Here is a 26,847-nt window from a genome sequence, read left to right as displayed (position 1 = left end):
AGTGAGGTTCCCAGATTTTGGGGCCAGAGTTTTCACAGGGGAGTTTATTTTTGGGTACCCCAGACCCAGGAGCCTGTGTATACACATTTCCACTTTTGCCACCCAAAAAAGAACAAGGTTCCCAGATTTTGGGGTGGGGGTTGCCTGTCTGAGGTGGCCAGTCAGCAGCCCTGAGTGCAGTCCCTGGCTCCACATTTTGGGGGGACCTTGTACAGAAAAGTTGCTTCTGGAGTGAGCCTCGACATCTCCCCACAGATTTTAAGGCTTAAAATATTTTTAAGCCCCATTTTGCCATTGCAGTGACCCCCCCATCCTGCAGCCAGCAGCATCCCTCAGCCGTTTAGGGCCAGGCAGCACAAACAGCCTTTGCATTTTGCTTTTTTAAGCTCAGAACAATTTGTTTCCACCCTTACTCAGGGCACAGTACTCACCAGAGGGCCTGGATGGCTGCGTAGGGGGTGCCATCCCCTGGCACACGTGAGCACCACCCCCTCCAGAAGCAGATGGGACTCCTGCCCTTTCCCTTAACGCCTCGACACCCCTCTGGGCAGTCCCACCCCAGCTGAATTTTTCAGCTCTTGCACCAAAGCAGCCCCTCGAGCTTGCTCTATCCATCTTGCAAACGATGGAAAGTGCTTTACAATTTTTCCAAAGGTCATCTGATAACCCTGTCAGGCTTAATTGTGCCATAATCAAATCCCCCCCCCCTCCCTGGCATGGGGCGGGATGAATCAATCGCCAGCGAATGCTGCTGACAGACCCCACCGACATGAAAGGCGTGAGCTCACAGATAATTTATTAGAGATTCATTTCCTACCCTCCCTTTCCCCCCACAAAAAAAAGGTTTTCTTGGCTTGTGGGGGAGAGGCATTAAAGCGTGGTGAATCACAGGGGGGCAGGGGGGGGGCAGGGGGACCGACAGCACTGTCTCCACCACGGACACTCAGCCCTGGGCATCGTGTCCCCCTCGGGAGCTTGGGGACCCTTCATCCCTTGTTGGGAGGGGACACATGGCTGGGGCAATGAGTCCTCCCCAAGGCACAATAAAGGAGACGTTGGCTTTTCTCTGCTGTGCCCCCCCCCCCAGCAAATAACTCCTGATTTTGGGCCGTGGTGTCCTGCCCGCTTCTGCCCAGTGCAGAGCTCCACCTGTATTTTTCGGGACAGTTAGTTGCCTGTCTGTAAAACACAAAGAAGTTGCTTCTTGGCATGGAGCACATCACAAACACACTCATCTGATTCCTGTTTTTCCAAGGAGAGGAGTTGTCCCTGTCACCTCCAACACGCCAGATCAGTGATGGAAACCTGGAACTACACCCGGCACCCGGAACCGTGTGCCCCAACACAGAGGCACAAACTGCCCAAAGCCCTTTGAATTTTCCTCTGCACTGAATTTATTTTCCAACAAAGCAGACTCTCCCCTCAAAAAACAATGATACACACGAGGAGGATTTGAGTCATGAAGGTGCTGAGCTTTGCACGCTTCGAATAACCTTTGGTTGGCATCACTGGGAAGAGAAAAAACGTGTGGAAAAACCCCTGAGTTCTCCCCCAAACTCAGGCTGTTCTCCCTGGAGAGGTTCAGGATCCTCTGAATGAACACTTCCCTTTCCACAAAGCAGAACCCTGAGGCTCCTGTGTGAAAACTCTCCACCTCTTCACAAATTGCTGACACAGTCTGAGACGATGCTGGTCCCCATTCAGCATCATTTGGATGATTCTGCTGGGGATGCTGACACAAGTTGCACGGATGGCTCCAGACTGGCACCAGCATTGATTCTGCTGGGGATGCTGACACAAGTTGCCCAGATGGCTCCAGACTGGCACTGTCTGTGTGATGGGATGCATGGATATGAATATATAAATATATAAAAATATATAAAGGTCCTCCACAAACAATCTCTCTGCCACAGGCTGGTGGAAGAAGGGGGACAGCTTTCCTGGCTGCTACCACCAGGCCAGTCCACCTCAGTGTGAGCAATGTCCTGATTTCCAAACTCCTCTGACCATTCACACGTGAGAGTTTATTTATCAGCAAAGATTTCATGCTAAACATGCTTATTAACCCATCTTTCCAAGCCAACGAGGATTCCACAACAAACATCCCTATTAATAAAGATTTCAAGTTACTGATTTCCAAAAAGAAAATTACGGAATGTATGTAGATTATTTAATAGACTTCCCCAGCATGAACCGAAGCCACCAGCCCCTTGCCATTCCCTTAAACCATGATGATACCCACGATAACACCAAATTGACTCTTTTTTTCCCCCCTACAACCATCGCAGAAGGGCTGTGGGCCCGACCTCCTTTCCTCCAGGAATGGGAGAGCCCTGCGGACGCCGCTCACATTAAATATGGGAAATGACTGCCACCTCCAGCCCTCCGCCTGCTACTGGAGCCAGCAGCTCCCGGCCCTCCTCGGGCCACTCCAGGAACCTGGAAACTTGTTTTACCACTTGCTGGGACCCAAGACATAAACAGTGGGGCTGGGAGAGCAGAAACACGAGATGGCAATTAGCCCAGAGCTATTAGCCGTGCCTGAATATCATATACTCCAAGCTTCCTTGATCCACTGGAATTTATATGACCGTTAATGGGGACTGTAAATCGCCGTCAGTGGGGATAACTCGATCCATGTTTTTTTTGGAGGGATGGGGGGAGCGGGGAGGAAGAGGGGAAGGTGCCCTGAGATGGACACGAGGAGCCGTACAACAGCTTTAAGGCACCGCTGTCGGCTGGCATATCGCAGATAATAAAAATATGGTTTAATTTAAAATGTAAGGATATGGTGTCAAAATAAAATGTCTCAAGGACAAGTAGGGAACATAAAAAAGTCATAGCCCATGCTGTGAGCATCAGCCGCACATCATAAAGATACATTAATGGTATATTTCTTTAAAGGAAATTTTCATACTTGGGGGTTTTATGAGAAATAAGAGTTTAAAATATTAAAAGTGGAAATTTTAAGATTGTAGGGGAAACAGTGTTCAGAGGAAGGTGGCGGGAAAGGCCAGAGCACAGAAGCAAAGTGCTGGTGCCTTCGGTGGTGCCCGATCATCGACCCGGCCTGTCAGCCCTTCCCTCTGCCCGTTCCACATCCACAGCAACCAGTGGGATTTGTTGTTAAATGGGAACAGAATCAGGGCCCTGAGAGAGATACAGGCACAGAGTAATTTCTTATTGTAAAACAACAGGCAAGCAAAGCTACTTACACCACATCCATCGCGTGACAAGGGATGAAAATAAAATCAATGAAAGAAACAACACTTTGCTGTCAAATTCAAATGTTAGAGACAAAAGCAATTAAGCTGGGTGAGGATTGTTCCTTTTTTTGATTCTGGGCTTGGAGAAAAGTCCTAGGAAGAGCTCACAACATCAGAGCATCTTAACAGAACTGAATTTTCTGGCTTAAAGCCAGAAAATAGGGACCTCTGAGCCTGTGGCCACCTTTCCTGGGTTCCTCGGGGCTCAGGAATAATCAAGAGACCCACGAATTTGTTTTTATCAGGGGAAAAAAGCATTTTAACCCGATGACTAAAATATCCCTTCCTATTGTTCCACTTGTCTGTCAGCTGCTGGGAAGAATAACCTGGCATTTCCTTCCCCTGCCCTGCTGCTAAACTGCAGGTTTCAAGGGAAAACTCACCAAAATGGGCAATTTCTAAAATTTGATCTCCCGCATGCCACCATTGATGGCAAGCAGCTGCTGATGGTCACTGCTTGTAGGGATGCTTCCACTCTATATTTCACTGGTATTAACATCCAGGGGTCCTGAGCGGAGTCAGGGCGCTGGGATGCTCCTGAGCCAGCTTACAATCAGTCACTGATTTAATACTTATTTTCTAGATATTTATCTGCAACTCTTCTGCTTTCTTAAAGGTGAAGAGATTTTTGCTGCAGAGCAGTAGGGTCTGAAAAGGATGGGGATTTCTTGCACAGATGGTGTTTGGCATCTCAGGGTGGGAGGATGCTGCCTGCCCTGCTCGACCACGAAGGACCAGGTAAAGAGAGTCCAGCTGCCAGCACCCCCCCGGGCTGGGAATTACAGCTCTGGAGAAAGGAGGACTAAAATTTCATCCCAGCCTGCTAGAAAGGTATCTTTTTCCCAAATATAAAGCCAAATCTGTAGTATCTCAGAGACCATAAATATTAATGCAAGATATATTGTGCCTGGGTAGTGTAACTGTTAATGATGCCTGAATATTATCTCCCCGTGTCTGAGATCTCGCTCACGGCGCTCAGTGCCCGTCAGCAAACCTTCATGGCTCACAGGAAAAGACTCTTCTCTCCCTTGACTTAAAACCTGTGCGTAAAACCAATTGTGAGCATTGCTCTAGTAAACATTTTAGGAGAAATGTCCTTAAAATGAACCGAAACCCCTCTTCTTTTGGTCCCCTGATGCCGTACCCAGAAGGTGGCATCGCTCTCCCCTGCGGTCCATAAAACGTGCCCACCGTCGTGAGGCTGCTCGGAGCCTTGTGTGGTCCATTATATTTTATGCCGGTTTCCTAAACATTCACAGTTAAATAAACTATGATAACACTTCATAAACATTTTTCTAACATGCGGAATGTTTGACATGAATTTCAGCTATTTTAAAGCTAATAAACAATTGTCAATCGGACGTCGGAGACTAAGCAGAAGCCACGACTGTTCTTATGGAACATCAAAGGCATAATAAATATCTGATTTTTTTTTTTTTTTTTTTTTTAAGCCAGGCTTTTGTACTTCTGGGTACGAGCCTCTGTCGGGCGCTGGGGCTGGGTGGTGTTGTGTGCTGTGCATTGGGCTTTGGGAGAGAAACAGGAGGCGTTACACTTCATGGGATCAGACTGCACTAAGGAAATTTCCTGGTATTTGAGAAAAAAAAAAGCCGAGCGGACGTCAGGCTCCCGCCCTGCCCGCTGCAGATGCACTTTTTTCTCCCTGGTGAAAGACACCTTGCAAAGATGTTTGCAGCTACACGTCTGCAAGAGGGAGTGGGGAAGGGGACCCATGGCACGGCGACAACCACAGAACTCCCTCCCCAAAGAGCATCTCTGGAGGGTTTCACACTACTGTGATATCGAGCCATGGGGTCACACGCCGTGTCCCTTCCCACTCAGGCTGTAGGGATGGGGACATGGCACCAGGGCCCCATGGCCACCCCAAGCACTCACAGCTCCTCCCCGGCGCAGGACCAGCCCTTTGATCATGCCCCGCTGGGTGGGGAGAGGAGACAGCTCAGAAAAATATTTGCTAAGAGAAATACAATGTCAGTGGAATATTTTTTTTTTTTCTGAGAAGCGCACTACTGTGATATCGAGCCATGGGGTCACACGCCGTGTCCCTTCCCACTCAGGCTGTAGGGATGGGGACATGGCACCAGGGCCCCATGGCCACCCCAAGCACTCACAGCTCCTCCCCGGCGCAGGACCAGCCCTTTGATCATGCCCCGCTGGGTGGGGAGAGGAGACAGCTCAGAAAAATATTTGCTAAGAGAAATACAATGTCAGTGGAATATTTTTTTTTTTTCTGAGAAGCGCCCTGGATTGGAGAATAAAAAAAAAAAAAAGAAGAAAGCGGCTAATTTAGAATAACAGCTCATTTAGCAAGAGATAGTCCGTCTCCTTTAATCTGTTGTTCACGACATCCCAACTAGTCAAAGGTTTCCCTCGGGACAACCAGAGCTCAGGAGCTTCAGAAACTACCAGTGCTCAGTATTTATCTCTGGGCACACACACCAGGAGGGAGTCACCCGTGGGAGCAGAGCTATCAGGCCCCTGCTCATCTCTCCCGTGCCATGGAGGATGTGTGATCCCGGGCGAGATGAAAGTTGTCCCCCTGTTTGGGATGAGGGATGGTGGCCGGCGTGGGGGAGGACCGCCGGGATGATCACACCGCTTTATAAAACCAGAGAGTTTTGGAACCGAATCTAAGGGAAAGTTGTGGAGTCTCAGAGCCAGATGCACTAAAAGCTGCGGGTTTTGTCATGACACAAGACAGAAGCACTGGAGAAGTTCTTTAAAGCCACCCGTGAGGCTCACGTGGCTTTGGGATGCTCTTGCCAAGCTGCCACGGAGCCCAAGTACTGGGGCTGCTCCAGTGCCCTGACAGCTCTGCCTTCCTGGACCCCCTCACCCTTATAACCTCCCCCCCGCCAAATAAAACCCCAGAGTCCATAAAATGAGAAATTAGGAGAGTATGAAGCTGTAGAACAGATCTCCCACCCTCCCCCAGCACTTTCTACAGGCGATGCCTAAAGAAACCAGTGCAGGGCCTTGCTGCAGCCTCCTCCAGCTGGACACTGCTCCCTCCATCCCACAAAACCCCCTCTAAATCCACTCCTCAGCCCTCGCCGCCTGCACAGATGCCCCGTGATGCTGCTCAGGCTTTGCTTTAGCCCCTTCTGGCCCGGGATGTCACTTCTTGCCAGCCCAATCCTGCCTCTCCCATCCCCACCGCTGCCGTCCCCCCATCCTGGGGCTGCGGGGAGGTTCTCAGCCACCCCAGCTTCACCCCTCCTGCCCCGGGCTGGACGGGACGGGGCCAGCACCCAGTTTTTCCCAGCATCAGGAAAAGGCTGGTGAGCCCCAGCGGAGCCAGTCTGGCTGCTTTCGGCCCGGCCGGGCGCTGGGGCAGATAAGTAAACACTTGCAGCTCTGACATAAATTACTTTAGTCCTTGACAGCAGGACACTGACCAGGGTCGCCTGATAAGGGAGGGAAAGCCTTGCATGTCTCTCAGTCCCACTCAGATATTTCACAATAAATGTCACTGGGAAAGAATAGACACTTCTGTACCCATTAGGCAGCTGCATGTTCCTGTCACCTTGAGAAGAAGGGACGCATTGTCAGAGCTGTCGGAGCAGGCAGGAACCAGCTGTTAATCTGCTCTGACATCCTTTTTCACAGAGCAAGTGTGAACGGGGCGTTGCAAAAAGCCAGTGGAAAGGTGATTAAAAATAGGCCCTCAATGGACACCTACGGGGTCTGTCACTGTGCTGCTGATGGGGAGCATCGGCTGGAGGACCAGGATGAAGACACCACCAGCTCCATCACTCTCTGCTGTCGTCTCCTCCCTGTGCCTCAGTTTCCCCTCAGCAGGGATCATGTCGTCCAAGGGCGGGACATCTCCCTTTACTTCTGGTGGCTGAAGAACATCTTGCTTTGAAAGGACCACAAATCACCCAGACCCTCCTTCAGGGCTGAGTGTCTTGAACTAGGGCTGGTTGCTCCAACCCAAGTGGCACGGCTGCAAAGTTGACTGTCAAAGGATGAGCTGGATGGACCAACACTGCTTCACCTGGATGGGTCCTGGCAGATGGAACAGTGATACCTGAGGATGCCACCAGCTCCAGCTGGACACACTGCTCCTCTGCTAGACATCACCCATGGAAAGCTGCCTGTGCCTTCAGCATCAGTGACCAGCTAAGGTGCTCCTGCTTCTCTCCTTACGAGGCTGGTGACAGGAGTCTAGGGAGTCAAATATGGCCAGTGGATGACTCTGAACTGAGGATCCTGGTGTGTCCACCTGAGAGAGGACCTGGGATTCACTGTGGCTTTGCTGCAGGCAGGGGAGAGACCCAGAGGCTGGGCAGGGAGCAGAGTCCCTGCTCTTCCGGAGGTGGCCTGGAGAAAGGGATGGGAGGCTGAAGACTTATTCCATGCTCATTTTAGACACCAGCTTCAAATTATTTCCCAAATGAAAAGATCCCTTCCTCCACCCCTTCTCCTTTTCTTAGCCCCATTATTGACCAATGTGCAGGTTTCTGTGATGGAAATGGATTTGATTTTTGTCCCAATGAGTAAGGCTGCTGCAGACCCGACCCTGGGCTTGTAGCTTCTTGGTGACAGTGATACTTTGCTGGCCCAGCTTTCGCCCCGTGTAAATCACCTGCACACACACTCTGCCAGATCCTTTGGCTATTCTTGAGTCTCCACGTCCTGCAGATCTTCAGCTCTTTGCTACAGGTCCCTTTTACAACTTCAGATATTAGGAAATCTTGGGTGGAAGACATCTGCTTAGTGTCTAATGCATTTAGGATACTCATTAAAGGGATATTTCCCCCCGTTATCTCATGTCTGATCTCTGGAGGAGGATGCTGGTTGCTGTGGCCACAGGCTGCAGCTCCACTGGGACCCCACCACAGCCCGGGCTATGTCCCCCAAGTCCTGTGCATCCCTGGGGACCTGGCTGTGGCTCCCACCCGGGTAGGACCGGTCTGGCCAACGCCGTGAGCTGAGAGCTCCCTCACAACCCCATGCTCAGTATTTGATTTTGCTCCACTGTTGAGCCTTTTAATGTGGTTCTGCTTATTTTTACAGGTTTCCCAATCTGCTCCCTCCCCAGAATGTTTATATTTTTGGAAAGCCTTCTGTTTAGTGCCTGTAATACCCCTGACATCCTTTAGCTGCAGTGGTCTTCCTTTGCCCGCTCCTCTGCTGGGACTTAACTGGGATTTGTTTTAATACTAATCTCTCAAACTGTTTATTAAACCACCTCCTGATTTATCTGCAAAAGATTTTTCTTCGAGTTATAAAATTTCAATCAAAATTCCTTCGGGCGTTTTGCATTCCCCTCTTACGATGGCTAAATCTTATTTGTTCTCAGCGTGACCCCCCCTTGGCTGGCAGCCCGGGCTCGGCCCCGGCGTGGCTGGAGGAGACAGAGAGCACGGATGCTCCCTACAAGCCAGTGGCTCCCATTGCCCCCAACAACCTCCCACCTCCAGACAAGGAGACTTCCAGAGTGGCTCTGCTGACACCATCTCTTGCCTTTTCCCCTCCAGGCTTAGCCGCTAGCAAGGCTTCCCCGTTAGCAAGGGTGAGTTTTCCTTGTTGTTTCATCCCCTCGCACCTAGTTCCAAGCCCGTAACATGCTAAATAATTCCTCTTCCACCTTGGTGTTTACATTCTTCGGATGCTTTCTGCTGCTTTTCATGTCCCGACTCATTTGGCCCTTTGCTGGGTTATACCCGGCTCCTTTCATCTTTGCCCAGCAGAGCATCCTCCCATCCCTTGGCAGCACCAGCCGAGCTGCTTTCTCCCCCCAAGAAAAGACTCATCCACCCCTTCCAGTCCTTCCAGCATGAGGCTGGCCCAAAGGATGAGCTCCTTCCCTGTGCCTGGATGCCTGTTATCCAGCAGCTTCCCCAGCCAGCTCGCTCCTCTTGGTGTAAATCAGGTGTAGATTGTGCCAGGCAGCATTTTATGCCCATTTCTCCCTCCGTGGGGAATACAACTCTCTAAAATCCTAATTTGAGAGACAACGCATGAATGCACACAGCAAAGCTTCATCCTCCCAGACCCGACTGCCTGACCCTATTTCCCACACCACCACCACAGGTTTCCTAGCACTCAGGGCAGCTTTCGGCCAGGGATGAGGGCAGAAAATATTTCATCTCTTTGGAAAAAACATATTTGGTGTTCAGTCCTTCAAACAGATACGGGGCTCTATTTACAAGAGGAGGAAAACCCTCCTGCACACCCAATAACATCACATCAGGGGTTCAAATCCTTCAGGGTTTTCACTCTTGATGTCATTTGTTGATATATTTACTATAGCGAAGGTATGGCGAGTCAGTAATTGGAATGATACAGTTACACAGAGAGGGGAAAAAAATCCCACTTATTAATTTAATATACTCTACTTCCCCCAAAACACAGCCCCTGATTAAAGTTAGCCAAACAAAACAGTCGACTAACTGTACGCAGGACACTTCAAAGAGAAAATTAAAAGGGACAAAACCAATGTGAGAGGATGAGGAATCCCAGAGGGTCCTTATCACGATCCCTTTTAGTAGATGTTCCCATGTTTTAGTGGAAAAAAAAAAAGAAAAAAGCAACAACAACAAAAAAGAGCCGGGAGTGTGAGCCTCTGTGGCTGATAGAGGATTTTCCTCTGGCTAGACACAGTCTTTAAAAAAGCTGCGGCAGAGTGTGGGATCATTAAACACCTTCAGATTCCTTCCCCGCTGCCAATCACGGCATCAGCAACCGCCCTCTCCGTGGCGTCTGCTGATCCCACTTTGAAAACCTCCCCATTTATCACCGCTGGGAGAGATCCTGCTGAGACCGCTGGAGCCTGCTGCTTGTCAACAGGGCACCTTATCTTCTCCAAACATTTACTTAACCCTTTGTCTGGCAGGCGGGGAACAATGGGAGCCCGGCCGCGGCCCCGCACTGGGGATCCCAATCCCAGCCCCGTCCCTGCCTGGTCACGGGCACCGGCAATGGGCTGGGTGAAAGGAGGATGCTGGGGACCACCTTAGCACCAGCCTCCACCTCCATGGAAAAGGTCACTTGCAACACAGTAGAGCAGAGAAGCATTTTTTTAAGGGTTTTCTATCAGGGAGCTTTTCTAGCTCTAAGTAGGCAATGAAATACACCACCAGTAATTCAAATAGTTCCCCAAAATCAGCTCCACCAGCCCTGACTTGGTGCAACTCTACTTGAAGGAATGGCACCACCTTCAGAAGCTGTAGCTCTTGCAGTGTACCGCCCTACAGATAATTTAAATTTACTCTGTACTCATTGCCATTGTACACAGAAGATTCCAGAAGTTTCATCACTGAACAACTTATTTCAGAACAGGTTTTCTTATAAAAGCAGGTTTTTTTGGAGAACTTTCCTGTGATGAAGCAAATGAACCAGAGCTACAGGTTCCCAGTGAAGACGGGTCAGACACTTGCCCCACGAAAACGAGACCTCAATTCTCATCCTTCAATGCAACAGGAGAGACACCCACAGGCTCAGACCCTGGTCCCAGCAGCACCCTGATGAGCACCCACTCCTGCTGTGCTGGTAATTAATGAGGCAAAATGCAGCAATGAGGTACCTGCTGCCAGGAAGGATGCCCACGGGGCCACCCCTGAGAAATATTAGCATGAAGAACCTCAAGGCTACACATCCTCACTTCCCAACAAGCCCTTAGCAGCCCCACAGCAGCTGATGGCAGGTACAGAGGCACCAGCCCAGCAGCACAGAGGGGTAAAAACCCGTAAAGAACCGGAGGACGTAGAGATGAGCTCTCCCAGCTCAGTTCTCCCAGTTGAGAACAACCTGCAGAGCCCGGTCCAGCAGCTGCACCGAGGACAGTAACAAATGGCTGCGCGTTTGAAACCCCGTTTTAAGTGGCCGTGTTGTCGTTGTAATGCTTTGTGCTGTTATCTGTGACAAGAGCCGGGAGTTCACATCTTTATCTGGGAATAAAGCCTCACAGATCATGGCAGCGTCTGACGGTATGACAGCCTTGGGAAATCTGGGATGCAGTCAGCATCAGACAGCCCTTCCGGCCCCGCCGTGGTGGCAGAGCAATGCTCCTTTCTTAATCCTAGTCCAAATTACTAGATTCTCTAAAGTGTTTTAATTAACTGTCCTTCATGTACTTGCTTAGTGGAGCTGGGAATGAGGTTGATATATTCTTATGTGCTTCCTAGTACTTCAGCAAGTAACACTATCCAGGGGGTCTCCCTAAGCCATTTGGAGGGAAAACAGGAAGGAAGAAGTAAGAACTTTACGTTTCTGAGTCATATATGTTACATCCATACTGTCACTTAGTTACATACTTAATTAAGCACGTATTCACGACCCCACGGACAAGTTCTTGTATTCTTAACTCATGCCACCTAACGAAGCTTAGGACCCTTTCCAAGGAGAGGGGTTATTTATTCTTCCCCAATCAATATTTATATTGAGTGTTAATGCTGGCGAGTGACTCACCCTGTACTTGTGTGTGAGCTGATGTGGCCTTGTGGACACCACACTATTGTTACTGAGGTGTAGGCATGGACCTTCAGTAAAGGAAGAGACTTCTTCAAACACAGCTTAGGATGCATCTGTGAAATCTCCATTCTCCCAGCCCGTGGGAACAAGAGAGGAACGAGAGTTACCAGCCACCCTGGAGCAGAATAGAGCCTTATCTAAAGGCCATCCTTCTAGGACAGGGGACCATGACCAGGCAGTAAGAACTCTGCAGCACGGGCAGAGCGTGCAGAGGTCTTCAGGACTTGTGAATGCACAAGCAGAGAGCTCTGGTCACCTTCTCCAGGCCACCAGCATTTACTCTTCAAACATTGCTTACAGCACAGCAGAGCCACGGATGGAGCCAGACTCCATCCTGAACCCAAGCAAGTGCTGAAATAGAACCGACTCATCTAAATTTCACTGCACTCGACTCCATCCTGAACCCAAGCAAGTGCTGAAACAGAACTCAGACTCGTCTAAATTTCACTGCACTCAGTGAAAAGACCACAGCAGGAGTGAGATGGGACAACATGCATTGAACTTTTTCTAGTGAGAACTAAGTCCCTCTACAGAAAAAGGAGCTCTTTTCAGAGCTCCACAGCTACTCAGAGAGCTAACGTGCTGGTCCTGGATTGATAGGAAAGTTTGGTGATGCTTTTATGTTACTTTCCATCTTTTTTGGACAGTGGAAGTGCCAGCTTGCTCCAACTGTTAACCTATTTTTCTAACAACCCATGACCAAGAACCAGTGTTTCCTCAGTGCCTCTCCACCCCCCCCACCCATGCCAGAGGCTTGTTCTGTGATTTTGGACAAGGTTTCTACTGATACAAGAGAAGGGAATCTTGTCTCTGTTTTGACAGGATGCTGTCATACGGAGAGAAGAGCACAGAAGTAGATCAAAGGAAAGGTGCTACATTTTAAGTGACATCAGAGAAACAAGCACCCACCTTTATTCATTTCCTAAAAAAACCAAAACAAAACAAAAAACCCAAAACAAAAGAAATCCAGGGTGTAAGTGGCTCAGCTTTGGATCTAGAAGGGTCTTTTGATAGGGAAGAAAAGCAGACTTTGGAGGTAGCTTCTACAACATTCATCCTAAGAGCAGCTGTAGGAACGTGACATCTACTTAGCCAACACGCCTTGAACTATAGAAGATACTGCTGCGTGACTCATGACTCCCGTTTCCTCATGTTTTTATTGAAAACGGCTCCCTGAAATTGCCAGACATCTGATGTATTCCACTGCGAGCAAAGATAGTCCTTCTGGCACGGAGCACGCAACCTTTTGTTTCTACAGAGCGTTGCTGGACTGACTGGTGAAGTGGCTGTCACACTGCAATGCTGCGCTCTCCCCACGTTAAGTGACATTCCCGTACCCTTGGCAGCAGGAGACATGTTTCTCCTGGGGTGGAAGTGGTTGGGAGGAAAGCCCCGCGTGCTTTGGCAACGCCAGCCGGGTACCTGGCAAAGATCACTCAACACCGCCCGCCCTCGCTCCATCCCGCTCCATCCCACTGCGATAATGGGAGCCTGCAAGCATGCTCCTCCTCATCCCAACAGGGAAAAGTGGGATCACATCAGTCTTCAGGGAAGAGAAAGACATCCCTTTCCAGATGGATGAGTAACAGCATCTCCTGCATGATTTAGGATGGGGAGATAGACCACAGTTCTAGCTCGCTGATGCCAGCAGGGGAAAACAACCACAGTACACAAGTTTCAATGTGAGCGGGGGGATTAGACACAATGAAGGCAACAGAGCTGCCATTACACACCTAGTTATCACACAACGGTCGCATCAGCACAATTAAGAATTTAACAGCAGCAATTAAAGATGTTTTTCCCCACCCCATCCATGATGGACAGACATTTGCTGCTGTTCAGGTGATATCACCTACTCTTTAGGTGACACGATTCAGCCACTGCACCTGAGCTCCAAGTAATAGTGTTATAAATAAAGAAACCCCTTTGAGATCATCAGAAACACTCACGGGATTTTTGGAGCACGTCAAAGCCGGGGGTCTCTGCCGAGCTCTCCTGCCTTTCCCTGGAGCTGGCTCTGCCTGCGAAGAGACCAACAGGTTACTGGTTATGCGATGGCCAATGGGTCTCTGATGCCATAGCACAGGGTGCCTCCATGAGTAAACTTTGATTTCTTTAGGGGGAATATTCTTTATGAAGAGAGAACTAGTCTGAAAATGCCTCCTGTGTTCCTATTCCAGGCACTGAACAGAAAAAGGGTGGGTTTTTTCTCCCCCATCTGAGCTATTTTTGTTTAGTTTAACAGAGAAGGATGACTATCAGGAGGAAAAAGCCATAATATTGTTTTGTTCTGCAGCTTGCGTAAGTTAAATCTCACCTTCAGGCTTTTGTTTCAGAATAGACATATCTGCACAGCTATTTTTGTTTAGTTTAACAGAGAAGGACAACTATCAGGAGGAAAAAAGCCATAATATTGCTTTGTTCTGTGGCTTGCATAAGTTAAATCTCACCTTCAGGCTTTCGTTTCATAGACATATCTGCATCAAGCCCACCACAGCAACTCACTGGGTCAGAGACACGAATGGAGTTGGAAAAGAGTCATTAAGCCCGTGAAACATCAGTTAAGACATCATGGGACTTTGCCAACCAGAAATCACCTGGCTGTTATGGCCCTGAAGACCAGATGATGTAGGCTACCACCCACAAGTGCTGGCTTCCTCACTGTCTGCCAGCTTGCCACTAACACAGCTGGGAGAGGAGAACCAAGGAGAGCCCCATAACTATGTTTTACCCACCAAAAAACCTCACAGTATGAACTTAATTCGATGGAAGACAGTTATGAAGCAACAGGAAACAACACGATACACACCCATGACTGACATCAGGAGCAACAAGAAAGGTTAGAATAGAAATAATCCCTTAAAACTGCTCAGCTGTTACTACAGCAAATCTGGGTTTTAGCTAATAAAGCAGCCAGGACTGCCTGCATTACCCCAGTAATCCCACATACAGATAAATAGCTGCAGGTGAAGCTCAGTAGGTGGGCTCTCCTGGGCCATGTCCTGCCAAATTTGAACACAGAAACCCCATAAGTAGCACGTCCTTGGCAGCAGTTTGGGAACAGGGACAGAGAGGTCTCAGACTCGAGCCTCACGAGGAGAGAGAGATTTCAAACCTCTCCACTGATGAATGAAGCACCTCTGGCAGAAGCCAAGATTACTTCTTCAGACCCTGAAGCCATTTCCCTGAGACAACAGAGAATTTAACACAGATGCTGTTTGCAGAGCCCCAGGCAGGAGTAGGTCCATGGGTCTTACTTTTCCTAGGCTTGCTTGGACACTGAACCTTGTTTGTTGCACACCAGGAGAGCAGCAAATATTCCCCTGGGGGTAAATTCTGCCTCATCCAGGGTGGTGGGTGCTTACCTGAGCCCACCTGGGACCAGCAGTGTATCCACCTCCCCACTCCACCAACACCCAAGCACCTAAATAATCTCTTTTACATAGCCCAGCCCCTCCAGCCAGGGTGGGGGATGTCCCTCTTGCTCTTAAAGAGGTCTCATCTGGATTTGTCCCATCCTCACTTGAACAGGCTTTGTTAGAGGGACATGGTTGCAAAGGAAAGCTTTGGGCAGCGGCTGATGGATGCAGCAGTAGTGCCCACCTCTCTTTTGGGTCACACAGCATTGATGGACCATCCTCTGCTTCATATAGGGAAGCATTGAATGAATATTTTATACATAATTAGTCATTTTTCACTCATTGCCACTTCTGTGAAGTGGTTCCAATCTGCTGAGAATTTAGCTGGAGGGGTATAAAAACATATTTCAAGTTCCTACACTTTCACTGATTTAACATTTTTCCAGATGCTCCTCCCTGACCTTACTCACTTTGCTCCTCTACCTGTCACGGTCCTCTTTTGGGCATAATTTTGCTATCTATTACTTGAATCCCAAAATGGTGAGGGAGTGCTACATGGAAAGAAAAAAAAAAAATAAAATGGGAAATAGGCCCGGCAAATGGAGTTAAGGAGAGATAGGAAGGAGCCAGGGTCTGTCAGCTCCCCGGGGCCCCGCAGGGTGCCTGAGAATGACAGGCAGCATTTCCCGAGTATCAGAAGAGGCCAAACACATTTCTTGATAAACTAATTAAGTAAATGTGTTGAAACAATGTGAGTGTGACTGGGTGCTTGCTCCTCTGCTAGGGCTGGCTGGGACTGCCCCCGGGGCTGCCGAGGAGGATACAGTGGGGGGTAAAGCATCCTTCCAGGGAGATGGGGCCAAAAAAAGTGCTGTTTGGGAGTGAGAAATGACCAGGGTACCTGTTGTCACTGCTCAGTAAGGGATGTCCAGTGGGTGCCCATCTCTGGGGCCACCACCCCAGTGTGTTGAGTGAGTGAGGGTCATTTTACAGGGTTTTCCTGCCATAAAGCGGGGGTGCTGCGAGGAGGATACAGTGGGGGGTAAAGCATCCTTCCAGGGAGATGGGGCCAAAAAAAGTGCTGTTTGGGAGTGAGAAATGACCAGGGTACCTGTTGTCACTGCTCAGTAAGGGATGTCCAGTGGGTGCCCATCTCTGGGGCCACCACCCCAGTGTGTTGAGTGAGTGAGGGTCATTTTACAGGGTTTTCCTGCCATAAAGCGGGGGTGCTGAGGTGGGCTGTGGTGTGCCATGGTCCCCATCAGCTGGGGTAGCACGTGGGAGCAGCCCCAGGGCAATGTTCCCAACCCACGAGGGACATAGGACGTTCTGTGGGTGAGACTGGCAGGTGAATAAGGGCTGCCAGCCTGGACCAGTTGAGCATTGACACTGGGAGCACCGGGGGACATGGTGGATAGAATTTTGGGTAAAACCAGATGCATGTAGTTCCAGCACTGGTACCGCTGGGGTTGCTGGTGAGAGCAAAGAGGAAGATGATGGTGGTACCCTGGAGAGGAAGGAAGCCCAGTGCATCCGTGACCAACTTTATGGGGTGATCTGGGAGGCAGCTGCCCTGGGGTACCCTGGGCTCACTGCTGTGTCCATCAGTTCGGTGCCACACTGGACCACGACCCTGGCACATCCGTGCCTTTAGATCTTCTATTTCTTCTATATCCACACAAGAAGCACCACTGAGTTCAGCACAACATCCTTAACATTTTCAGAGAATCACAGAATGGTATATTTTTCCTGCAGCCAAAACCAGCGAGCAGATTCTCAGGAGAGCGGTGCCCGGGCTGTGGAGATGGGGCTGGGGACTCCCTTCCTCCACCCCCCCGGGGCCAGACCCACAGAAGCAGCAAAAAAGAAATATTCCCATCCTGCAGGCTTGCTTGGAAGATGAAAGATTACATCCTATCCTTCCTTCTCCTCCCTCTGGGTCCTCCGCTGCCTCCCAAACACGACGTCGGGCCGCGCGTATCCTGAGCGGCGTTTGCTCAGACACCACAACCTGGACTTGACCCCTGAGGTTCTGGCTCCACGGAGTCTTCCTGGCCCTTTCGGGCAGCAGGAACCTCTGTCAGCGCCGGTGATGGATGGGTTCAGTGGGAGAGAGGCCTACAGACAAGAAGTCTCGTGAACACAGCGACAGGCAAAAATAAAATCGCCCCTGAGCAGCAGCAGCTTGCTCTGAGCAGAGCTCGGGGTTTGCAGCCACAAAGAGCCATCCTTCCTCATGGCCACTTGGTTGTCACCATCCCTTCTGCAGCCCGTGACGTGGATGGTGTAGATTGTAGATGTAGATGATGTAGATGTAGAAAAAAGCAAGAGCTTTTTCTCTTGCCCAGGCCTATGTTGGCTTTCAGGCTTTCCCACCCTTCAGCTTAACCATCAACAGCTGGAAATAAAGCAAGTAAACAGCAAACCTTTCTCTAGTGTGTCAAAAAGCAGAGATGTGGGCTTTCCAGGCAGAGGGAGTGTCATTGCAGCCACAGTAAATGCTTGAGGCCACGTTTTTATTCATGTCCCAACTCCCAGGAGAGCAGATGGTCTGCAATGGTATCTCCAACTCAATATTATGATCAGTCTGGCTTGACCCACAGATGACTTCATTATATGGTGCAGGGTAAGGGCAACCTCTGGGCAGGATCTGTCTCCTCCCAACCACACTACCTACAAGATGTCACTTGGAGGTGCTCTGCATCCCTGCTCAGCACCCATCCCGGCAGCTGCCAGTACAATAACCCAGAATAGGGGTTACTGTAGGAATCCCAGGTGAGAGACATCCTGGGGACCAGTCTCAGATACATCAGCCTCTGGACTCCTCTGCAGTGTCTGGGCAGCGAACACATCCAGAAGAGGAAATGAGGACAGAGGAGAGAGGATCTGACCTTGTGTTTCTGCCTCCTTTTCCAGATTAAGCCATTTCCTTATAAGAGACACACACCCTGCAGTCCAAATATTAGCTGAGTTTCCATTTCAGGCAATGCCACCATCAGCAAGCTCAATCCCAGCATGCATTTGTACCCACTCTCCATTTTATCACATTTTAACATTGAAACTAGTCATTTTTTAGGACTAATCTTTCCCTTGTATCCAGGGCAGAAGGAGAAGTGGTTTGAAGCACTGCTGACCTGTGGGCATAGGATTGGGGGAACATCAAACCAGAGGGATGAGTCACAGCACCCCTTTGCTGCTGCCCCAGCTCTACGTGGCAGGATGTGAGCAGAGCAATGCTGCTTAGGGGGACACCTGGATTTATGTCCCTCCTTATTCCACCACCAAAGCACCAAGAGGAGCCTTCTTGTGCAAACCGCTCCCTTCAACCAGCGGGATCAAGGCTGGAGACTAATCCTTTGAGAATAGTGACTCCGACCAAGGAATAGGGGTTGCTATAGGACAGTGACTGTGCGTGCTCCGAACCCTTGCCCTTATTGCCCATGGCCCCTTATTCACCTGGTGCTTTATGATGGGTTATGCTAACATACCTGAAATTTAATTTCCGGTTATTAACCCACAGAAAGGTATTGCTGTTTTCAGAGAAATTACTTTGCTTCCAATTAGCGTTGCCCTTTGGTTTATGGTATGTTGTTTTTCTTGAAAACCTTTGAACCAGGCTGCACACCAGCTGAAGGGCATTCTGGGGCTGTTAATAAAGATTAACTCTTTTGAGCAAATACACGTTCTGATTCATTTGCGAGGATTGCGCCGTCGCAAAGGACGGGGGTTTCAGGAAATGCTCTTTGCTTTCCCTTCAATTTCCTCCATATATATTTTTACATTTTCCTGTTCCTTGGGTCCCATTTTCCAGCCGTACCGGAGGAGAGGTCCTTCTTTCCATCGCCACAGCAGGTTGGGCATGACAAAGTAAGAGTTGCCTTCAGAAGGTGGACATCCTGCTTCTGCTGGAGAAAGGCTTTGGGCTGGCTCTGTCCAACCCCTCTGTAAAACTTGCGCAGAGAAGGGGAAACTGGAGACACCAAGAAGTGGGAAAGAGGGTTTATTGTCCCCTAGCAATAAACATATTCAGATCTATTTGACCATCTTGCTCAGCCTTGACTCTCACTGCCCATCTTTCCCCAGGATACCCATGAAATTTTGTAGTTCCAAGCCAGCTTTAATCTTTCTGCTTGTTGGGCATCATTTACCCACCTCCTTACCTTCAGACTACCCATGTACAGTACAAAAACAAAGCCAAAAATATCCTCAATGTATATATTTTCAATCTTACTGGCTTTCAGCTTACTTTTATTATTACCTGACACTTCTATCATGCTGCATAGTCTCCCATGCTCATTTATTTTGTTCTTTCATTGGACCTTCCCTGGTCAAAATACTTAAAACCAGGTGGGGTAAAAAAAAAATTTACCTTTGGAAATTTAGCTTTTCATTCCTGCCTTTCAGCCAAACACTTCTCCAGACTTGCAGCTCTGCTGAAAGAAACGTGGTTTGCAGCATGAGTGCTCGTGCTGTGCCTCTGGGGGGTGAGGAGATGGGGTTTTGTCTGAGAAGGATGACGACTCAATATTTTGATTTTCCTTTACTAAGACTGTTTCTGTGACCAACTCCTGAATTTTACACTTCTCTCATCTAAACAAGGCATGCAGCCTGTCCTGTTGTTCCGCATACAATGACAGATTTTTCAGGTAGATCACTTGAGGAGGAGACTGATGGTGTTTCTAATTAGTTGATGGCAACTTTTCTCTTCAGGCGCTTTGCCGGTGGAAGAGGCTGTCGGAGGTGATCCCACACCTAACGACTGTCACTGCTGCAACCTCTCCAAATGACACCAGCTGTTTATTAGCTTTTTACCACCCAGGCCATGACTTGATGCTGCGCAATAAAGAGCAGCTGGTGGATCTGAGCCACCCACCAGTATGTCTTTCATCTGAACTCTTGGATTTCCCCTGGCTCTGTTTTCCCCCACCCCTCCTGTTGTGTCTGGGTGGCATGAAGTGTAATTTTGCATTTATTGGGTGCTTTTCTGCCTTGGTGCTGAGCTTCTGATGGCCACACAACCCCATGGACACACGTGACTCTCCAACCTGGAGCTCCAGGACATACTATGGTGATTCTCCCTTCATCCCCATGCTCCAGGAAGACAGAGACATCTGTCATTTCTGAAAACCTACTGTTGAGCTCTTGGAGTGTGTAGAGAAGTCCATTGTCTTCACTTCAAGCAAAAAACTCATAAATTAAACTTATTTGTGGACCAGTTTGATGCTTAGGGAGACAAGATCTACATGGACAATTCAAGAGCATCTTACCCACTTGCAGGTGGAAACCCAAGACAAGATCTACATGCCAGGTGGCCACGTGCCAATATATTCCTTGACCATACTTGCTCCTTATGGAAGTGAGGGCTTTGTTCTCCATCAAGCTGAGCAGTCTTCTTTAATCTACTGTCCTGGGCTAGCACTTTCTCCTGAGAGATGGTCTACACTTCCACGAGCCTAAGATCCCATGTGGAAACACACAACATTTATCTGTTTTCAGCATGGCCATACATTTGCAAGAAGGTGTGGTGAGCAAAACAGCTGCAGCCTTGGTGGGTCTGTGGACATTTATTGTGAGAAGCAGCTCAGGAGCAATCAAAGTAATTGCTCTGGGCCGATGTACATGTTTCTAACGAGTCTTGTTGCAGAGGGACTTATTCAGTGTCTCTGAATTATTTACACAGGACACCACTATCAGTAGAAGGCCTTATTATCTACTCTGTATTTGTTTCTACATCTTTCAGTTTAGCGACGCTGAAATTCAGTGTGGTTGGGGTTTATTTATTTATTTATTTTTATAGCTTGTTTCCTCTTTAGTGATATTATCATGGAGCCAATAAAAGTGCTTTCCCTCTACATCTGGTCAAGGAAAGATTTTGCTGGGTACACAAGTGATATTTCTGAAAATGCCTCCAAGTGAATATAAAAAGCTGTTAGAAGCAATTGAGTTTACGGTTGCCTTATGTACTGTCATTAATTAGGAAATGAAGCAAACTGCATTTTATATCACTTGTAATCAAAATGTTACAGTCTTAATGAGCAGCTTTCCAAGTGCGGAGCCTGAAAACAGTCTCTGTTCTCGTACAGATGCGCAGAGAAGAAAAAGACACAGAGCTGCTTTAAATTTTGAAAGTCATGGCCCAGATTTTCAGAGGGACAGCATAAGAAAAGCTGCCATGCAGAGAGGCAGGATGAGGGCAGCTGCCCCAGTGGGGCAGGCAGGAAAACTGCACATTGTGGCTACCTGGATAACCAGGTGGCCACTGTGATTTATTCCACCACTGCAGCATCACAGTAACTCTGGTAACTGGCTGAGCTGCAGCTCAGTCTGGCTCCCATTCTTGAGTACCACAAAACACAGATCTTCATCACTCTTTTCTTCTGCTTTAGGTTAAATGGACATTTTTTCCCCCCTAATTCTGTTTTTATAGAGTTCAGAGTTTTCCTGATCCCTTTTCCTGCCTCCCAGGTCAAAACATTGGGCAGGATAAAATATAAATAGTAAAAGAAATACAAACAAAATACTTTAAAGGAGAGGGAAAAAAAAAAAAAGCATTTCATCAGCAACCCCTTTTTTTGCAACCTTTAACATTAGGTGCCTTTGTCAAGTCCATTAGGACCATATCTGCGCTTTCCGGAGTTTGAATGCTTTCATATATTTGGCTCCATATGAACAAACTGGTGGAGCAAACATATTAGTAGATCATTTGCCATGTACATGATTCAGATACCCAGACATGTACAAAACCCAGGCAGGGATTAACCGAGTCTGACAGCACTGAAGTGACTCCAGTTCTGTGTACGTATAAGCGATAATGAACCAAAGGCCCTGTTTGTCTTCAAATAACACACAAAATGATTAATTAGACGGAGGGGCATGAGTAATAATCACAATATTATATGCTCTACCATAATGGAACGCTGCTCTCTTCTTGCTTTGTTCCTCTAATCTCTGAGAAGCAAATATCCACAGGGTGTTACCAACAGGGCTGGAGGCAGATTGCAGTTGCTCACAGTTTATAAGCAGCACTTCTTTCCCATTGTGATTTTATACCCCCGGGACATACAGAAAACCTCTTTAGAAAATACCCATGGTTGCTAAAGGATTAAAGGGATCTGTAAGGGGAAAAGGAAAAAAAAAAAAAAAGAAAAAAGCAAAGAGCTCTAGTTGCAGATTACAGACTTGAACATGTTCCCACTGAACTCAATGGCAAAGTTCTCTGATTCAAGGTTGGATCCTGAATGTTTTATTTGTAAAAATCAAATAGTTTGTCATAGAGATACGTTTAAAAAAAGAATAAAAAAAGAAACAGTTGCTCAAGCCCTTATTTCCTGTTTAGTCATCTACTTCTGATGTGAGGTTAAACTTCTCTCTTGAGTATTTACCTAAGCAGCTCTTCTGGCAGCAGGGTTTCCACCCCTTGAGGGGCTCAGGCACTGGTCCCAGTTGGGAGCCCAGGAGCTCACCCAGGCTGAGCCTCTCACTCGCCCCGGAGTCAGCAGAGGGAGCAGCAGCCTTGACTTGCTCGTGTCTCCTCGTCCTTGTGAGGAGCACAGCCTGGTTCCCAGCACAAACTGGTGAGAAAAGGTGAAGTTGGAAGCCACCTTACACATTGCTCCATGGCCCCGAAAGCACAAATCTGCTTCCAACCTGTGTCCGCAATCACAGCCCCATCCTCCAGCCCTCTCCCCTACTCGACTCACCAGTAGAAGGGGGTCAGACCCCCCCAGTGCCTTTACAGTATGACCTGTACTTGCCCAGGAAGCCCACACACTGTGTTACAGCCCCGAGGGAAGTGCAGGAAGGTGCAGTGCCCAAGGAGAGTCACTGGTTTTGAAATTAAACCTACATCAAACCAATTACCCAGCTAAACAGCCACATTTTTTGTTTTCCTCATTTAAGCAACAAAACCCATTTTTCTCTATTGGATATATATAGCTTTGCCATCCTCCAAGTTTAAAAATATTATAGGCAAATTCCTGTCTTTGCCTATTTTTAGTTGCTATTGTCCACTTTGACATTTTGGTGTATTGTGACTTGGATGCGCGTGGACCTGGCAGAGGTTTTGAAGGGGTTTTTCAGTAGGAAGTGACCAGGGAACACAAGCTGCAATGCATTTAAATCTTCATTTTAATTCATTAATTAGAGCTCAGCCCAAGGGAAGCCAGTGCACTTCCTCAAGCACCACTTTATCTTCTCCCCCAAGGGACCCTTGGGTTTGGAGGGAGCAAGAAGGCGATTGCACCACCTACGTGGGAACCAGCTCTAGACAATGGAGTTTCCCAATGTGTATTTGCTTTTTGCAACCGTATTTTTCCCCTTCAAATGACTCCCACCTCTCTTTCCTCAAGGATGACTTGGTTTGGTGGGTGCACTTTGCAAGCAAATCACATTCAAGTGGAAGCAGCATTAAGTTTCTCAGTCCCCAGAGTATTTCTGTCTCAGCAACATCAGTTTCTGGTGGAAATTTTGCTCTAGGACTGCAAAAGGGCGCTCTCATTCATTTAGCAAAGTCAGCTGTTTCCACCATGACCTCTTGGTCCAAGTCTGCCTTCAAAGCATCTCACCTTGGCCATTGATGGGTGGGGTAAATGGAGATGTGAGAAGCCCTCCCAAGCTCTTGCTCATGTCAGAAGGTCCTGAACAAGTAAGAGGAAGGATGTTCTAGCCTACTCTAGAAGCACTAATTGAATAAGCTTGGGAAAATTGGTAACTCCTCATGATTTAACTGTCCTTGCAACATCACAGTAACTTCTGAAAGGCAGAGCCAGGCAGTTCTGCCAGCACAACTCATGAACATCAACTTTTCCTTCATCACCTCCTGGCCCACAGCACCCCATCCCCATCAGAGACATCCCACCCAGCACCTTCCTTTCCCCACAGCCTCCAAAGAACCCTGCACCCCATAACCGCACTCCTTGCCAGCCCTGACATTTACAAACGTGCTCCTGTGACCGACCTTGGCCAAGTTGGAGTCTGATGCAGAAGGGAAAATATTCCCTTCACTTGACATACCTACGTGTTAAAATGAAACAGGCTTGGACGGGGGAAAACCTCCCCCTTATCGGTGTGACATTGTGGAGTCTCACGATCATAATCCAATATTAGCGTGCGATAGGGATCCTGCTGGTGGTGCAGCCCGTGCCAGGGGACAGGTTGGACCTTGGGAGTGACCTCTGCCTGGCTCGCAGGTCTGCCTTCACCTGCCGTGCAACCCTGCTCCAACAACAGTATTTTTGACTTTGGGAGGGAAGAGGAAGGTCTGGGAGCCTTCCTCCTCAGCCACTGCCCTTCTGCAAAGTGCTTTGTGAGAGGGATCAGCCACCAGGAAAACCAGGATCTCTCTGGACCTCCAAGCTTTTGGCAGGAAGGACAGCGGGAAGCAAGGAGAGCTCAGAGCTGGGAAGATGCTGTGGGGCTGAAGGGGAGGTTGGCTGTAAATCAGTGCCTCCTCCCATGGGTCTGCCCTCCAGACCTGACCCTCTCCTCTACCCTGGAGACCACAAGCTCCTTTGGGTTCCTGCTCTTTATCTTACACTTGCTCAATTACTCCATTCTTCAAGGACCTCCCCTTTTTAAGGCAGTAATGGCGGGAGGTGTGGGAGCACTATTATCCATACTTTATTCTGCTAATACCCACTTCCCCCAAGGCACAGGGCAGTGGTCCCTCATCTTGCAGTCAAATCTCAGCCAGCAGGACCCAAAGGGACCCTGAAACCGTTCCTCTTTTTGTAAATAAAGCGATATAATGTCAAAGCATTATACTTGGATGTGAATTTGAGAAGCCCCGAGCCAAAAGACGAATTTAGGAGCACCAAAGCCACATGGTCCCTCTGGCACCCCAGCACACACCAATCCTGCCTCCAAGCCCTGCTTGTGGCTGGCAGAGCCACATTGGCCACATACACCTTCTCATATTTATCATCCTATAATCTCCCTGGCTCAAGGAAGGACATTTAACATGTCAATCACATCCCCATTACTGTAGCGATTCATTAGTGCGGTGGAATGAGATCCTGAGAGAAACCCTCTTGAAGGAAAGGGGAGGAGGAACAGGCTGGAGAGTCTGCAAGGTTAATTCATGGGGGAATTGCTTTAGATTTTAATTCAAGGCAAATTCAATCATGCTTGCCAACTATTTTAAGGAAAAGAAAACAATTACCTCGGGTGCTAACACACTGCAGAGACAAGCACAGCAAGGGACTGACCCGAGTTATACCCCTAAACCCAAACCAGATTTAAGTTTTTCCAAAGCAGAGGCAGGAGAAAAAGGACAGCAAATGGCACCGCTCACCCAGACAGCCACATACCCCAGGCCTGAGATCTAAAACTAATAGTAAAATTCAGCATGAGAGCATTTTGATGATGCTAGAAACCCTCAACTTTGCTTTACACCCACTTGTAGCTCTGCCTGTACCAGATAACTACACCCCAACAACAGCACAGGCAACAGCCTGGTTATTGACACCCCACACCGGGTCAGTGGGATGCACAGGAGCTCCCAAAAACATAGCATTTGTCCCTACAAACATCCCTGGCCGGGACATCAGCCAGAGCCACGCGCGGCTGCCGAGAGCATCCATTTATAACCGAGCCGGCGGAGATCCTACTCAGCACTACGGAAAAGCTCTTTACGTCATAAATTGTATTTAAAGGCTCTTTCAAGAAGACAAGCAAATTTAAGAGGGCAGTTAGCTTCTGGCACTTAGGCGCATAACTTTATTTGAGTATTCAATTTCCTCCTTCATTCATAAAGTAAACATCAGAGTTATCTGAAAGTGACTGTATACTTATGCAGTGTTTTCTTAAAAGAGTCAATAGGAGCAAGGCGACATAAAATGCTTCAGAGAGCATGACACAGGAAAACACAAGCCTTTAAATTATACACATTCAGGAAACGGTTGAATTCAGCATTTTAGATGGAAAGGTTAAAATGTTTGTGCTGAATTGTATTAAATCTTTCACCAGTAAATCCTGTAGGAAGCAGAACATTTGAAGGAACCTACTTATTCCCAGTGTCTAGGAAAGACTCCCAGAGTTTCAAAGGAAAACGTCCATTAATCTCCTCGGACAAGTGCAATCTAATAAAAGCTGTTGTTAAATTAAGGCAAGTTTGTTATTAAGTGTTTTCCAAATTTAGTCTATTTCCACCCCCCCCAACAAAATCCCTTTTTGTTCTGAAATGGAGGGCTTTTGTTGCTTTTCAGCCTGAAATGTGGTTTTAGTCAGAGTACTGTATGGAGGATCAGAATTCCACCTACTAGAGAATAGTTTTATTCACTGCGCATCTGCCTATAAGGATTTTGATAGACACAGATGAGGGTTTGGTTTGGGCATCACCTTAGTGGTATAAATGTCCTATCTTTTATACAGTGAAGGGGAAAGGTTTGCTTTGGGAGAGCAGAAGCCCAGCAGGAGCCACATTCCAGCCCCAGAGAGGACACCATGGTGCTGGCAGGGCAGGGGTGGCCAAGGCTGCTCAACGCTGCTCCAGGATGGGTTTGCAGACTGAGGTCCATCAGCAGGACAACCCCACGCCCACCAGCTGAACCCAGCAGTGGTTGCATTTCTCAAACACAATCCAAACCTCACCATATCGATTGGTTTTACTCCAATTCCATGCCAAAATCTAAAGATTGCTGGCAGGGCAGGGGTGGCCAAGGCTGCTCAACGCTGCTCCAGGATGGGTTTGCAGACTGAGGTCCATCAGCAGGACAACCCCA

At 48.3% G+C, this 26,847-nt stretch overlaps 1 protein-coding gene across 1 annotated transcript in view; it reads right to left on the bottom strand.

Annotated features, from left to right (window-relative positions):
* The window catches only part of RBBP8NL (RBBP8 N-terminal like), a 54,413-nt gene extending 40,587 nt beyond the window's left edge, over window positions 1-13,826 (bottom strand). The window contains exon 1 of the mRNA XM_014955780.1: window positions 13,718-13,826. The gene's annotated coding sequence lies outside the window, so the exon portion shown is untranslated. The remainder of the gene's footprint in view (window positions 1-13,717) is intronic.
* Window positions 13,827-26,847: the final 13,021 nt, after the last annotated feature.

Source organism: Calidris pugnax, unplaced genomic scaffold (genome assembly GCF_001431845.1).
Source record: "Calidris pugnax isolate Ruff unplaced genomic scaffold, ASM143184v1 scaffold50, whole genome shotgun sequence".
Lineage (NCBI taxonomy): Eukaryota > Metazoa > Chordata > Aves > Charadriiformes > Scolopacidae > Calidris > Calidris pugnax.
This window is presented reverse-complemented; position numbering and strand designations above follow the sequence as displayed.